This window comes from Lissotriton vulgaris, chromosome 2_1 (assembly GCF_964263255.1).
Source record: "Lissotriton vulgaris chromosome 2_1, aLisVul1.2, whole genome shotgun sequence".
Taxonomy (NCBI): Eukaryota; Metazoa; Chordata; class Amphibia; order Caudata; family Salamandridae; genus Lissotriton; species Lissotriton vulgaris.
In genome coordinates, this window is record NC_141687.1 from 793344480 (window position 1) to 793358623 (window position 14144).

A 14144-nucleotide genomic window follows, 5' to 3' on the forward strand; every position below is an offset into this window, starting at 1 on the left:
TTGTGGATGTTGGATGTCGGACGCTTGTGGATGTCGGACGCTTGTGGATGTCGGACGCTGGTGGATGTCGGACGCTGGTGGATGTCGGACGCTTGTGGATGTCGGACGCTTGTGGATGTCGGACGCTTGTGGATGTCGGACGCTTGTGGATGTCGGACGCTTGTGGATGTCGGACGCTTGTGGATGTCGGACGCTTGTGGATGTCGGACGCTTGTGGATGTCGGACGCTTGTGGATGTCGGACGCTTGTGGATGTCGGACGCTTGTGGATGTCGGACGCTTGTGGATGTCGGACGCTTGTGGATGTCGGACGCTTGTGGATGTCGGATATCTGACGCTTGTGGATGTCGGATTCCTGACGCTTGTGGATGTCTGATTCCTGACGCTTGTGGATGTCTGATTCCTGACGCTTGTGGATGTCTGATTCCTGGCGCTTGTGGATGCCTGATTCCTGACGCTTGTGGATGTCTGACGCTTGCGGATGTCTGACGCTTGCGGATGTCTGACGCTTGCGGATGCCTGACGCTTGCGGATGTCTGACGCTTGCGGATGCCTGACGCTTGCGGATGCCTGACGCTTGCGGATGCCTGACGCTTGTGGATATCTGATGCCTGACGCTTGTGGATGTCTGATTCCTGACGCTTGTGGATGTCGGATATCTGACGCTTGTGGATGTCGGATTCCTGACGCTTGTGGATGCCTGATTCCTGACGCTTGTGGATGCCTGATTCCTGACGCTTGTGGATGCCTGATTCCTGACGCTTGTGGATGTCTGATGCTTTTGGATGTCTGATGCTTGTGGATGTCTGACGCTTGCGGATGCCTGACGCTTGCGGATGCCTGACGCTTGCGGATGCCTGACGCTTGCGGATGCCTGACGCTTGCGGATATCTGATGCCTGACGCTTGTGGATGTCTGATTCCTGACGCTTGTGGATGTCTGATGCTTTTGGATGTCTGATTCCTGACGCTTGTGGATGTCTGATGCTTTTGGATGTCTGATGCTTGTGGATGTCTGATGCTTGTGGATGTCTGATGCTTGTGGATGTCTGACGCTTGCGGATGTCTGACGCTTGCGGATGCCTGACGCTTGTGGATATCTGATGCCTGACGCTTGTGGATGTCTGATTCCTGACGCTTGTGGATGTCTGATGCTTTTGGATGTCTGATGCCTGACGCTTGTGGATGTCTGATGCCTGACGCTTGTGGATGTCTGATTCCTGACGCTTGTGGATGTCTGATTCCTGACGCTTGTGGATGTCTGATGTCTGACGCTTTTGGATGTCTGACGCTTGTGGATGTCTGACGCTTGTGGATGTCGGACGCTTGTGGATGTCGGACGCTTGTGGATGTCTGACGCTTGTGGATGTCGGATGTCTGACGCTTGTGGATGTCTGATTCCTGACGCTTGTGGATGTCTGATTCCTGACGCTTGTGGATGTCTGATTCCTGACGCTTGTGGATGTCTGACGCTTGTGGATGTCTGACGCTTGTGGATGTCTGACGCTTGTGGATGTCTGACGCTTGTGGATGTCTGACGCTTGTGGATGTCTGACGCTTGTGGATGTCTGACGCTTGTGGATGTCTGACGCTTGTGGATGTCTGACGCTTGTGGATGTCTGACGCTTGTGGATGTCTGACGCTTGTGGATGCCTGACGCTTGTGGATGCCTGACGCTTGTGGATGTCTGACGCTTGTGGATGCCTGACGCTTGTGGATGCCTGACGCTTGTGGATGCCTGACGCTTGTGGATGCCCGACGCTTGTGGATGCCTGACGCTTGTGGATGCCTGACGCTTGTGGATGCCTGACGCTTGTGGATGCCTGACGCTTGTGGATGTCTGACGCTTGTGGATGCCTGACGCTTGTGGATGTCGGATGTCTGACGCTTGTGGATGTCTGATGTCTGACGCTTGTGGATGTCTGATGTCTGACGCTTTTGGATGTCTGATGTCTGACGCCTGTGGATGTCTGACGCTTGTGGATGTCGGATGTTTGTGCCTGATGCTTGTGGATGTCTGATGCTTGTGGATGTCTGATGCTTGTGGATGTCTGATGCTTGTGGATGTCTGACGCTTGTGGATGTCTGACGCTTGTGGATGTCTGACGCTTGTGGATGTCTGACGCTTGTGGATGTCTGACGCTTGTGGATGTCTGACGCTTGTGGATGTCTGACGCTTGTGGATGTCTGACGCTTGTGGATGTCTGACGCTTGTGGATGTCCGACGCTTGTGGATGTCCGACGCTTGTGGATGTCCGACGCTTGTGGATGTCCGACGCTTGTGGATGTCTGACGCTTGTGGATGCCTGACGCTTGTGGATGCCTGACGCTTGTGGATGCCTGACGCTTGTGGATGTCTGTGGCTTGTGGATGTCTGACGCTTGTGGATGCCTGACGCTTGTGGATGCCTGACGCTTGTGGATGCCTGACGCTTGTGGATGTCTGTGGCTTGTGGATGTCTGTGGCTTGTGGATGTCTGTTGCTTGTGGATGCCTCATGCTTGTGGATGCTGACGCTTGTGGATGTCCGACGCTTGTGGATGTCTGACGCTTGTGGATGTCTGACGCTTGTGGATGCCTGACGCTTGTGGATGCCTGACGCTTGTGGATGCCTGACGCTTGTGGATGTCTGTGGCTTGTGGATGTCTGTGGCTTGTGGATGTCTGTTGCTTGTGGATGCCTCATGCTTGTGGATGCTGACGCTTGTGGATGCCTGACGCTTGTGGATGCCTGATGTTTGTGGATGTCTGATGTTTGTGGATGCCCGACGCTTGTGGATGCCCGACGCTTGTGGATGGCTGACGCTTGTGCATGCCAGACCATTTTTGGATGCCTGACGCTTGTGGATGTCTCATGGGTGATGCTTGTGGATGCCTAGTCCTTGGACACTACTATGCTATGTTCCAGTAGCCCATGTTTAGTGAACTCTGTCATTATGCCACCTTTTACACTTCCTTTAGCCGAAAATAATGCAAAATCTTTGAAAGCTCGAAATTCATTAAGTTGTAAAGGTTTCCTGCAAACAAATTAAATTGCAAAAGCTAAGAAGTGAGACATCTACCACCTTTGCCTCTGCTTCCCAGCAATGTTCCACAAGAGCAATATCTACCACAGTCGTTTTAGGTCTGTAAACCGCAGTACAAGTACAATTGCTGATCCTGGAACCTTACTCTTAGGGTAGTCTTTTCACTGTTCAGTTTGTCGATAAAATACAGTGCAGATAATGTTTCTGCCAAATATGGCGCAATTGGTTTTACAGTCATCTTAGGCTACTGCCGAGTACAGGCTGAGGGTACAGGAGAGTAAAATGAATTGCCCAAACGTGGGACGGCAGTTAATTTAAAGATCCAGAAAAATACAATGAACTTGTTAAAGCTGCAGAATATCTTAAGTGTTCAGCAAAAAATGCCTTATCCCAGGCCCAATCAGAAAGGCAGACACTGCTAACAAGGACTGGCAAAGACAATAGGTCTTCCTTTTTTAATTTACGCATATGTTTTAGTTATGTGATACGTCTAGATACAACAGACAGCTCAAAGGAGCATTCAAATACAGCGCAAGTGGCACGTTTGATTCACAACATTTTAGTTAACAGGTTTAAAGCTATGCCCCAAATTATATAGCAGTAGCCTGTGGTGTGAGAGACAAATGTTGGGGTGAGGAGGATGGAGGGGGGAGAGAGTGCACTGTAGAGGAAGATGCTGAAGGTGGGAGGGCGGGAGAGAAAGCGAAAGTGTGAGAGAAGAGGCATTGCACAGAGGGGGTCGGGGGAGAGCATTCCTTTGAAGTGTGAAGCTCTCGGCATTGCTGTGGCAGCAAACGGCAAGCGCGTGCACGGGCAAATGCACTCGGCGTAATCCGTCTGGTTCAGCTTTCCTGTTTCACCTCTATATGTCTCGACATCTGCCAATGCCAGAGGCATTGGCAGAGGTCGAGACCTAAAAAGGGGAGAAGAGGTCAAAGTGTGATACCAATCAGCTGAGATGGAGAATTCTATTTTTAATATCTGCATGCTATTCCGAAGAATTGAGCAGAACTGTTCGATGAAAGTGTTCGGTTGTCTGGCAACATCAATCTCTAAGGTTTTACAGAATAAAGAGAAGCCAGTGGAGAGGCAAAGCAGTTAAGTCAGAGAAAACTGCTTAAGATTTTTTTTAAGAAGGCTATCGTCTGACCAATCTTTAACTACGTAAGAAATGCAATTTGCTTCTGCGATGAACTAATTAACTTATGCAAACTTTAGTATACAAAGAGTTTCCAACTAAGTTATATGATCCAAAGAAGTTACTTTATTCATAGGTACCTTTTATTGCTATTTTTAGCTTTCTATTTTTAATTACATTTTCTTTTTCCCATATTTGAGGGGAATTGAGGGAACGTACAATTCAAGTTCTTAGTTCTTTACACCGGGGGCGCCGAAACGCCGGATTATTTTGCAGCGCCCGGAGGCGCATAAGTGGCAGCCGCCCCTGCTGCTGAGCGGGGGTCATTTGCTGGCGGGGGCTCTTACCTGTGGGGGCCCAGCTCCTCACCTATCTGCATCACACCCACTGCTGCTGCACTGGCTCTCCCCCTCACCGACGCCGCTCCTGACATCGCGGTCGCGGCGGGGAGAGACCAAAAACTTCAAATCCCGGCATCCCCTCACTGCCACCGGGGGCGCCGAAACGCCGGATTATTTTGCAGCGCCCGGAGGCGCATAAGTGGCAGCCGCCCCTGCTGCTGAGCGGGGGTCATTTGCTGGCGGGGGCTCTTACCTGTGGGGGCCCAGCTCCTCACCTATCTGCATCACACCCACTGCTGCTGCACTCGCTCTCCCCCTCACCGACGCCGCTCCTGACATCGCGGTCGCGGCGGGGAGAGACCAAAAACTTCAAATCCCGGCATCCCCTCACTGCCACCGGGGGCGCCGAAACGCCGGATTATTTTGCAGCGCCCGGAGGCGCATAAGTGGCAGCCGCCCCTGCTGCTGAGCGGGGGTCATTTGCTGGCGGGGGCTCTTACCTGTGGGGGCCCAGCTCCTCACCTATCTGCATCACACCCACTGCTGCTGCACTCGCTCTCCCCCTCACCGACGCCGCTCCTGACATCGCGGTCGCGGCGGGGAGAGACCAAAAACTTCAAATCCCGGCATCCCCTCACTGCCACCGGGGGCGCCGAAACGCCGGATTATTTTGCAGCGCCCGGAGGCGCATAAGTGGCAGCCGCCCCTGCTGCTGAGCGGGGGTCATTTGCTGGTGGGGGCTCTTACCTGTGGGGGCCCAGCTCCTCACCTATCTGCATCACACCCACTGCTGCTGCACTCGCTCTCCCCCTCACCGACGCCGCTCCTGACATCGCGGTCGCGGCGGGGAGAGACCAAAAACTTCAAATCCCGGCATCCCCTCACTGCCACCGGGGGCGCCGAAACGCCGGATTATTTTGCAGCGCCCGGAGGCGCATAAGTGGCAGCTGCCCCTCCCGCCTCGCGGGACTCGCCGGGCTAAGCCCGGGCAAAGGGCGGGCCCTCTGTGGCCCTCTGGAGGCCAAAGGAGGACGGGACGGGCCACCCATCTGACATTTCCTTTGAAGAGGTACTGAAATTTCATTTTTCATATTGTGATTTTCCTAGCCATACTGCTTTTTCATTATGTCCTTCTGGGAGGATCTGAACGCACTATGTGGAACCAATTATATACCGGACATACTGCCCACCATAAGCAAGGACACCAGTCCAGATGATGTAAACGCCACCCTGCTGGATCCACTGCTTCACTTGACTAAATACAAAACCTTAGCCAATACACCTCCGGCGGTGTTTAACATTCGCGATGGCGATATTGTTAAAGAGAAGCAAGCCAAAAATCCAATCGTACGTACTTGTCCTGCTCTTCTCCCCTCCAACCCAATTACACCGACGGGGGAGACGGTGTATGGAAAAATAGAAAACCGTGCATCACCCCTTCAACCATCTTTGTTGGCCGAGCTTGAACATTTGCTAACATCTCTCATATCACCACTGGTGACCAAAATGAACGATTTGGGGGACAGGTTATCCAGCATTGAACAAACAATGAAAACGCACATTTCACTAAGTATAAAACCGGTATTTTCCAACTGTCCTATCCCCCTCACTATTCCGGAAATACCTATATCAAATATCCGTAAGAACGCCTCCTCGCAAACATTGTCGCCTGCTACAGGCCTCAAACCGGCCAAAATTCACCCGCTGATAAAACATACTGAGGCCAAACCCGAACTTGTTAAAATGCTACGAATTGACTTGCCACCTGAAGCCGCCCCTTATGTGTCAGTCATATCTGGGGTCCCACCTTCAAGCCAGGGAAAATATGAAACACGTCAAGACCTTTTAAACAAGGTCATGCCCTGGCTACAGACCAATAGACCCTTGCCACCTAACTTAGATGGTGGAATTTTAAGTGTCAGGAGGGTGGGGTGGCTGGGCGCACTGCCAAAAACCATCCCTGGGGATTTGGTGCTAATTAAATTCAAGTACATGAACATAGTCCCTTTTTTACGATCATGCAAGCACAAAGAGTGGGATGGCCCAATTCGCATCTGGGATTTACATGACTTTTATCCGAGCATCCCACCTATTCCGTCATCAAGAACAGCAGTAAACAATTATAACGTCTGGGGTGGGGGACCATGTGTACCTAGTGCCCCTAGCTTCCTAGCTCTTAACAGATTCGAACCTTTGTTCAAAAAACGCACTTTCCGACCTAATAGCACTGTGTGTCCTAGAGGTGTTCCATTTGACAGGGTATTGTTTTAAATTGTTTTTCTATTGATTAGCTGTCCTCTCTTATCAATTTAATCGTGTTTTAGAAATTGATATATAATGAAATATTGTTGTATTTATCTATGTTTTGTTGTTGCTTTTATGATACAGACTTTTAGTTTCAAGTTGCAGAAAGATTTCAGTCTTATTTGAATATGTTTTCAACATTTGTCCTGTGCAGCACAGAAAGAAAACACTTACTAAAGATGGGCATTTGTAATGTGCAAAGCGTGCAGTGTGAAGATTCGAGCAATGGTCCTGCGCGGGGTACAAAGTGGTGCCCAAAATTGTGTTACACAACATATGAGGTCAGACTTTCTGTACAAACTCATTCATAGCGGTGTGTGCCAGCTAGGCAGTGCGACAGCTTGGAAGAGCAGTGGCACAACCACTTTTAGAGCTAAGTGTGCAGCTATGTGGCCCTGTCTGCCAATTAAGCTAATGAGCACGAGAGCCTTCCATAGGAGTACAGTCATATACTGCACAAAGCCCAGGCTTACTCAGTCTCTTGCCTTCTGCCCCAGGCACCTCCTACCCTGCCCTAGAGAGGCACACTACCAGCAATCCTGTTTAGGTCTCGGCTAAGCGTGCGGAAGCGCGTTCTCGCCGAGAACCTATTGTTGCTGTGTCTGCTTTCCAGGAGACCATCCTGGCCGCGCACATCGCCTTGGAGGCGATTTGATACGCGCAAGCGCTCGCTGTGGGCAGCTGCTGTCGCATATTCACACAGACACACACACACACACGAGCGTCCATGCACGCACGCACATACAGACACCCCCCCACATATAGACACGCGCACACACACACGAGTGCTCCCCCCCCCCCGTCGCACACAGACACACACCAGTTCACCAAGACCCCCCCCCCCCAGCCCTTTTTAACTTACCGGGCCAATCTCGGGGGACTCCGCCGCTGCGGCTCTTGCCAGCTCCTTTCATGGGGCTCCCTCTTAGTCAAGGGAGCCCGGCAACACTTGCGTAACCTCCTGCTGGCGGCTCCGGGGCTCTCCCCCGCTCACAGGAGCCCCGGGCCGCGATACGCATTTAGTCCGCCTGCCTCCTCTTCCGGTCCGGACGCGGCCCCGCCCCAGTCACAGGCAACATTGCCCGACTTCCGGTGTGTGCGCCAATGGAGACACAACACTGCAGAAAGGTGTGTTTTGAAGGAAGTTCATGTATGTTTTTTACTTCTTACTTTTATTAATATGCTAACCTTTTTTTCTACCATCCACTATTTTATGTTGTCATTCGTAATAATCGGTGCGTTCCTTATCTTGTATTACCTCCACTCCCTGTGCTCATTCACTTCCCAGGCCTTGTCTTCATGCAGTTTCTAATCCCATATTCTCGCCCTATCTCAAACCGCTTCTCAACTCTCTTGCCCTCCTCATTTAGCTTCTTTGCCATTTTCTGGCTTTTGTTGTCTTTCTCTGTCTGACTGACATAACTATCTATCTATCTCCCCTTCTGTCTTACTTTCACTTTCAAACTCTACTTTTCTACGTCCCTTTCTTTTCACCCCACTGGTTTTGCCGTGTCTTCCGCTCCTTCGCCTTGCCTTCCTTAACTCAACCGCCTGGCTCTCTATCCCTCCCTTTTCTCTAAATCTGCCTTGCGTTGTTTTTCTCTTTTACTCACTTTCTCTTGCTCGCTGCACCTTTACTGCATTTCCTACACTCTCACAACCATCGCTCTCCCATGGTCCCTACAGGTGACGTACCTCGGTGTATGCATTGGATAACAGGCTGTTTAGATGCACAGTCGGCCCCCTAATGCACAGGTGCCAGTAAGGGAGGAGTGAGCCTGGGGGCTGCGGCCTGCCGTGTCCGGCCACGCACTGTGGTTAAGGGGGGGATGGGGGGGCTGCTGACCGAGTGGAAAGTGCTTTTGAAAGCAGGGTGGAATTGGGAGGTCGTGAGTCGGCGGCGTGAGGGAAGACCATCCCAAAGCAAAGGGTGGACGTGTTTCTGCAGATTCCTCCCTCCCTGCCCATGCATGCACACCTTGAAAAGGCCTGCAAGCTTGTCCCTCGAAAGACAAGACGGTGGTATGGCGCCGGACAGCTCGCCACCAAATGTCGGTTCATGCCACCAGTCACTCAGGAGATTATGCATACCTTCACTTCTGGAGGAAGGGACTTGGCAGTCATGGAAACAGAACTTCATTTTTCTTTCGTAAAAACCTATAGAACATTGTTCTCTCCTGATGCACTTCGAAGTAAAATGTGGGCAGCGGAGTAGTCGCAGTTTACAGCTGAACTATTTGAGACTGTCTGCAGAAGTGCTCTCCGTGGCTACCATTTCTACTATTTCTCTCTTATCTCTGTTCGACCCCTTTCTCTCTTTTTTTTTCCTGTCTATCCCACCTTTTTCTCCTCGCCGCTCTTCTGACGGTCTCGTCCACCCTCTCTTTCATTCTCTCCTTTTCTGCTCCCCTATCTTGCTTTGTGTGGTCTCTTGATCTATACCTGAACATCTACCCATATATTTGGACGTAGCTCAATAATAGTCCCTAGAAGATGCGAGAAGGGGGCCATAAGGCTTGCACTTTTGTAACAGGTAGCACATATTTATATTGTTGAATGACGGCGTAAAGTAAATAAAATGTGTATAAGGGTGCCTGTTGCCTAAAGGCAATGCCATTTATTTAACGATTAAGCTATTGGCAATGTAAATGACAATGCCATTTTATTTATGATTTAATAAAAAAAAAAAGTCATGAGCAATGCCAATAGCTCTACCTTTAATAATGCCAAGACCATTGCATTGCAAATGCTTGTTTTGGATTCTGTGATCCTTTCACACTAGAGAATTTGAATAACTCAGACACAACAGTGAGTTCACCATATCAAGGAGGCCCACACGTTGCCAATGTGGTGTACATTCCTTGAACCACAAAAATGCAATCGACCTGCCTGTATGTCTGGACAGAACCGGATCAGAGCAAGATGCAATTCCCTTTTAGAAATCCCTTGTTAAATGCAATTGGATTCTTTTTAGTCTTGAGACGGAACTCTGTTTGCTGCAGATGTAATTAGTGAGGAAGCCTTTACACAAAGTGGCATCGTTTTTGGTGGGTTGGGAGGATAGGAGTAGTTTCAAAGAGAATGTGCTCCATTGCCCAGCCATGGATCTCCATGGCCATAAACAAAAACATTTGTGTGTGAATAGGAGGGTGTGAGAGCAAGGTTTTATCTTCAAGGGTTTCAGAATTCCCTGGACTCTATAAAAAGAAAAATCACCTCTTTACAAAATTTCACCTGTGAGGACCAAATATGTATGACATAGGAGGAACAAGAAACAAGACTTGTGACTTTCTCGTGTCCGAAAGACATTTTGGCAAAGACTCCTTTGTCAGTACCAATCACAATATCTTAGTTTTCAGTGCTTCCATGCCAGCTGGGTAATGTAAATCAAATAAAATTGGAGGATAAATGGAGTAGAGCAGTATATTGTTGACTTGCAGTATATAGAATCAATTCTGGAAGTTGAATAATGCAATTTTTAGTGCTCGATGAACAAAGGTTCCAAGCAGTGAACAAAATTGGTGAAGAATGAACAGCCAGCACGTGTTTCGCCCCTTCACTCTGAGCAGGCCAGGGACTTTCTCAAGGCAGCAAGTCAATGACTTTGAATTGAGGTCAGAATGGAAAACAAATCTGAAAAGAGATCATGAGCAGCGCTAGGCAGCTTTAAGATGTATGCTTGCAAGAGCGGCAATGATATCCAAAGGAGGTCGAAATACTGAAACAAGAGAAAGGTCACAAACGGTGCCAGGTAGTGTCTTGCGGTGCGTGGTCATCTGTGGTCCTGTGGAAAATGGTCCAAGGTGGAGATGAGGTGACCAGAGGTCATGGAGGAACTTTTGTGGAGAAATGGAGCAGGGAATAGAGCTGCCGGATCTGGGATGCTGCCACGATCCCACAGAGGCCTGGAGAGCATTGTACCAAGGAAAAGACTAGGATGGTGAGCATCACTCCACTATATGTGCCATGAAAAGACCCAGACACTGGGAATAGCTGCATTAACTCCAGTCATAACCGTGAAACTGTGCTAAAGAGCTGGTCAGGAGGATAAAGTGGCAGATTCTCCTTAGCTGGATTAAAAGGTTTCTTCCTTTCTGCTACATAAGGAACCGTCAGGGAGGCTATACTAAAACAAGGTTAAGGCTGACCTTTTCCTTTGGTTTTCCAATACTGGCAACTATTCACTTTCTTTCTCCGTGACAGAGTACAAAATGAAGAGTGCATGTAGTGGGGGGACACACCTAGCCCCGCTACTGTAGGCAAAGGACCAGAGATCAACAGGTAATGGAATAAGGCAGAAGGCACCTTTTCCATACTCTGGTATATACCAACACTTTCTCTATGTGCATCTGCAAGAAGACTAACATTGACCCAGGGAAGACACATCCATAAAATAAGCCTCTTGACCTCCCAACAGCAACCCGACCCTCCATCACTGAACTGCTGTATCTTGAACTACTTTTTCTAATAAAGACTGCAACTTTAAGACTTAAGGTACCTCCTTTTCTCAACTACTAACTACCTATTGTTATTTTTTGCACTTTATCTGTATCCAGCAAATCTTTTTTTCTCCTCAACCTTTGATTTATTTTAAAAAATTAGATTTACCTAATGTCTTAACTTTCTCAGCTTATAAATAAATGGATTATTAAGCATTCTCTAATTCCAGATTGCACATTTTATATTATTTCACGAGCTCCCCTACACTTCTAGTGAGAGGTCTAGCGTGCAGCCTGCACCAGCACAATTCGCAGCTTGGAGACTTTAAAGAAATAGCAATTCTACAGAGGTGGGACCTATCAAAACTCACATTTAAGTTGGTCACTCGTTGGAGAAGACCTGGATGTCTTTCTTTCCTTTAGATACCCGAAAATACATGTAACATGAGACAAAAACAGAAGCTGAGACCTAAATATAGCCACACTGTTTCAAAGAGCGAGTCACGACATGGAGGCCTGGCGAATGTTGCCTCAACCTATTGCGAGGAGGGAGCATTGTTTAAGATGATCTCACTCTCACACATTCCCTATGTAATGCAAAACTGCCCTTGACTCCTACTCAATTCTGTGTCTGTAAGCATCACAAATCTAGGGTTCAGTGATGGGTGGAGCTTTGAGGTGGGAGAGATTTTTAGGGGTCAAACATGGGTGGAGCTTAGGGGCAGGGGCGGCCTTAGGCATGTGCAAGCTGTGCACCTGCACAGGGCCACCAAACCCCAGGGGCCACCACGCCAATATATATCCTTAATATAATAATCCTCTGAGGATGGATACATATTTACGTGGTGGCCCCTGGCAGGGATTTGGCGGACTCCGGCTCTGTTCCACTTCTAAACACCCTGACCCCCCCCCCCCCCCTCTTTGTGGCCTCCGCGCTCTGCCCCACCAGGACCCCCTCTTCCGGGGCCCCCTACCTACGCTCCCTGCCCACGGCCACCATGAGCCTAGAGCTGCCCCTGTTAGGGGTTAAGACCGTTTTTTTGGATTCAGGGATAGGTGGAGATTTGGAGTAGCGAGGGGGTTTAGGGTTTAGGGATGGGTGGTGGGTAAAGGTGAGAGATTGCTAGGGTTCAGGAATGGGGTGGTGGTTAGGGTTGTAGAGACATTGTTAGGGTTTAGGGATGGGTAGACCTTAGGGGTGGGTGGAGATTTTTGGGGGCAAGGTTGGGTGGAGCTTAGAGGTTAAGACAGGTTTTTCGATTCAGGGATGAGTGGAGCTTTGGGCTGGAGAGGGGATTTAGGGTTGGGTGGTGGTTAAAGGTGAGAGAGATTGCTAGGGTTCAGGAATGGGGTGGTGGTTAGGGTTGTAGAGCCATTGTAAGGGTTTAGAGATGGGTAGAGCTTAGGGGACGGGTTCTAAGGGTTCTGCGATTGGTGGAGAGGAGTCTTTAGGTTTCAGGGATTTGTGGAGCTTAGGGGCGGAGAGGAAGTTTAAATGATCAGGGACTTGAATTAAAAGCATCCAAATTAAATGTCTTTCAGTGTAGCACATCCATGGTAATGTTCCCCGTGTACAAAAACAAAAAACCTCTGAATAACACACCACCGGGAAACAAAGCATCCGCTTAAATGACATACAAGATAGAGGTTTGGCCCATCACATTGGACCCTAAAATTCTGACACAGGGGATAATGAAGGAATGAGCAGGGCCCAGGAGCACACACATATTAGTGGAAATAGGCATGGTGGTTGCAGAAAACATGGCACTGACGAGGTGACAGACAGCCCACCTGAACAAATGGTTCAGAGGCCTTTACTAATGAGCCAACGCTGAAACGTTTCGCTATAGGCCCGGGGATGAGTAAAACAGCACAAACCCCTCACTCGTCTATCCCTCCACTATCCCTTTCAGTCCAAATACCACCGCTCAAATAAATATCATATTTCCCTATACTAACTCATCACTAATCCGTTTTGGGTCCCGGAGTAGCATGATACTTGCCGAAAAGCACTTAGACGCCTTATCAGGGGTAGCAACCACAATATCAATGATATTCCAAGAACATCTGGGGCCTATGATGAGCGCACTTCCAGGGGGTCCTCTCAAACTGTAGGACAATATACATTTTGGACGTAACGCAATTCATCAGTCAATGTTACCTACTGAAATGATGTCATGTTGCTGTATTAAGCTGTAAGTTATATTTATGCTGTTACAACAATTTAAAAAAAAGAGCTGCCAAAAGAAGCCCTTACCAACTATGTTGCCGGTTACTTCTGACATGCTATGGGAGCATCACTCTTTCTTTCTGATAAACCTGTCACTGGATGCAAATCAGGATGCAGAGAGCTGCGTTGCCACCACCGCATGCCTGAAACCATGAACCCCGACTCGCAGAGGCTACTACTTGGAGGCAGGAGGATCCCCCCACGCTCCACGTCATTGGGGACACAGTTGGTACTCGTTTGTGGTCACAGGAATCCTAATACAGGGTGGTATTGGTGTTCTTCTACTGCACTGATAGGACTCATTAATGCACCTGATACGAGGGATTTGTAGGGTTAAGTTCAGGACCCTAAACAGTGTCCGTGATGACTGGAGGTAAGTACCCTAGGCAGGCTCAAACATCGGTCCACAAACACATGCTGCAAGTTCTACAGCGCATCCACCCTCTGGGAATGCAACTTGTAGACATTTTATTTCAGTTATATTCTTTAAATAAACATACATTTAATCACCAAACCAAAAGCAAAACCCAGGTGCAAAGGACCAATCCATGTTTAATTGCACAATTCTTCCCTTCTATGAACACCGCAAGTTAAGGTGCAAGTCAAATGTTCAACAAAACGCCCTTTCACAATTGTAGGACATTCACGAAAATAAACTGGTGTGTAATGG

At 49.0% G+C, this 14144-nt stretch overlaps 1 protein-coding gene across 3 annotated transcripts in view; it reads right to left on the reverse strand.

The window, feature by feature from the left end:
- The window catches only part of WIPF1 (WAS/WASL interacting protein family member 1), a 504830-nt gene that overhangs the window by 367594 nt on the left and 123092 nt on the right, over positions 1-14144 (reverse strand). The gene's annotated exons all lie outside the window — the stretch shown is intronic.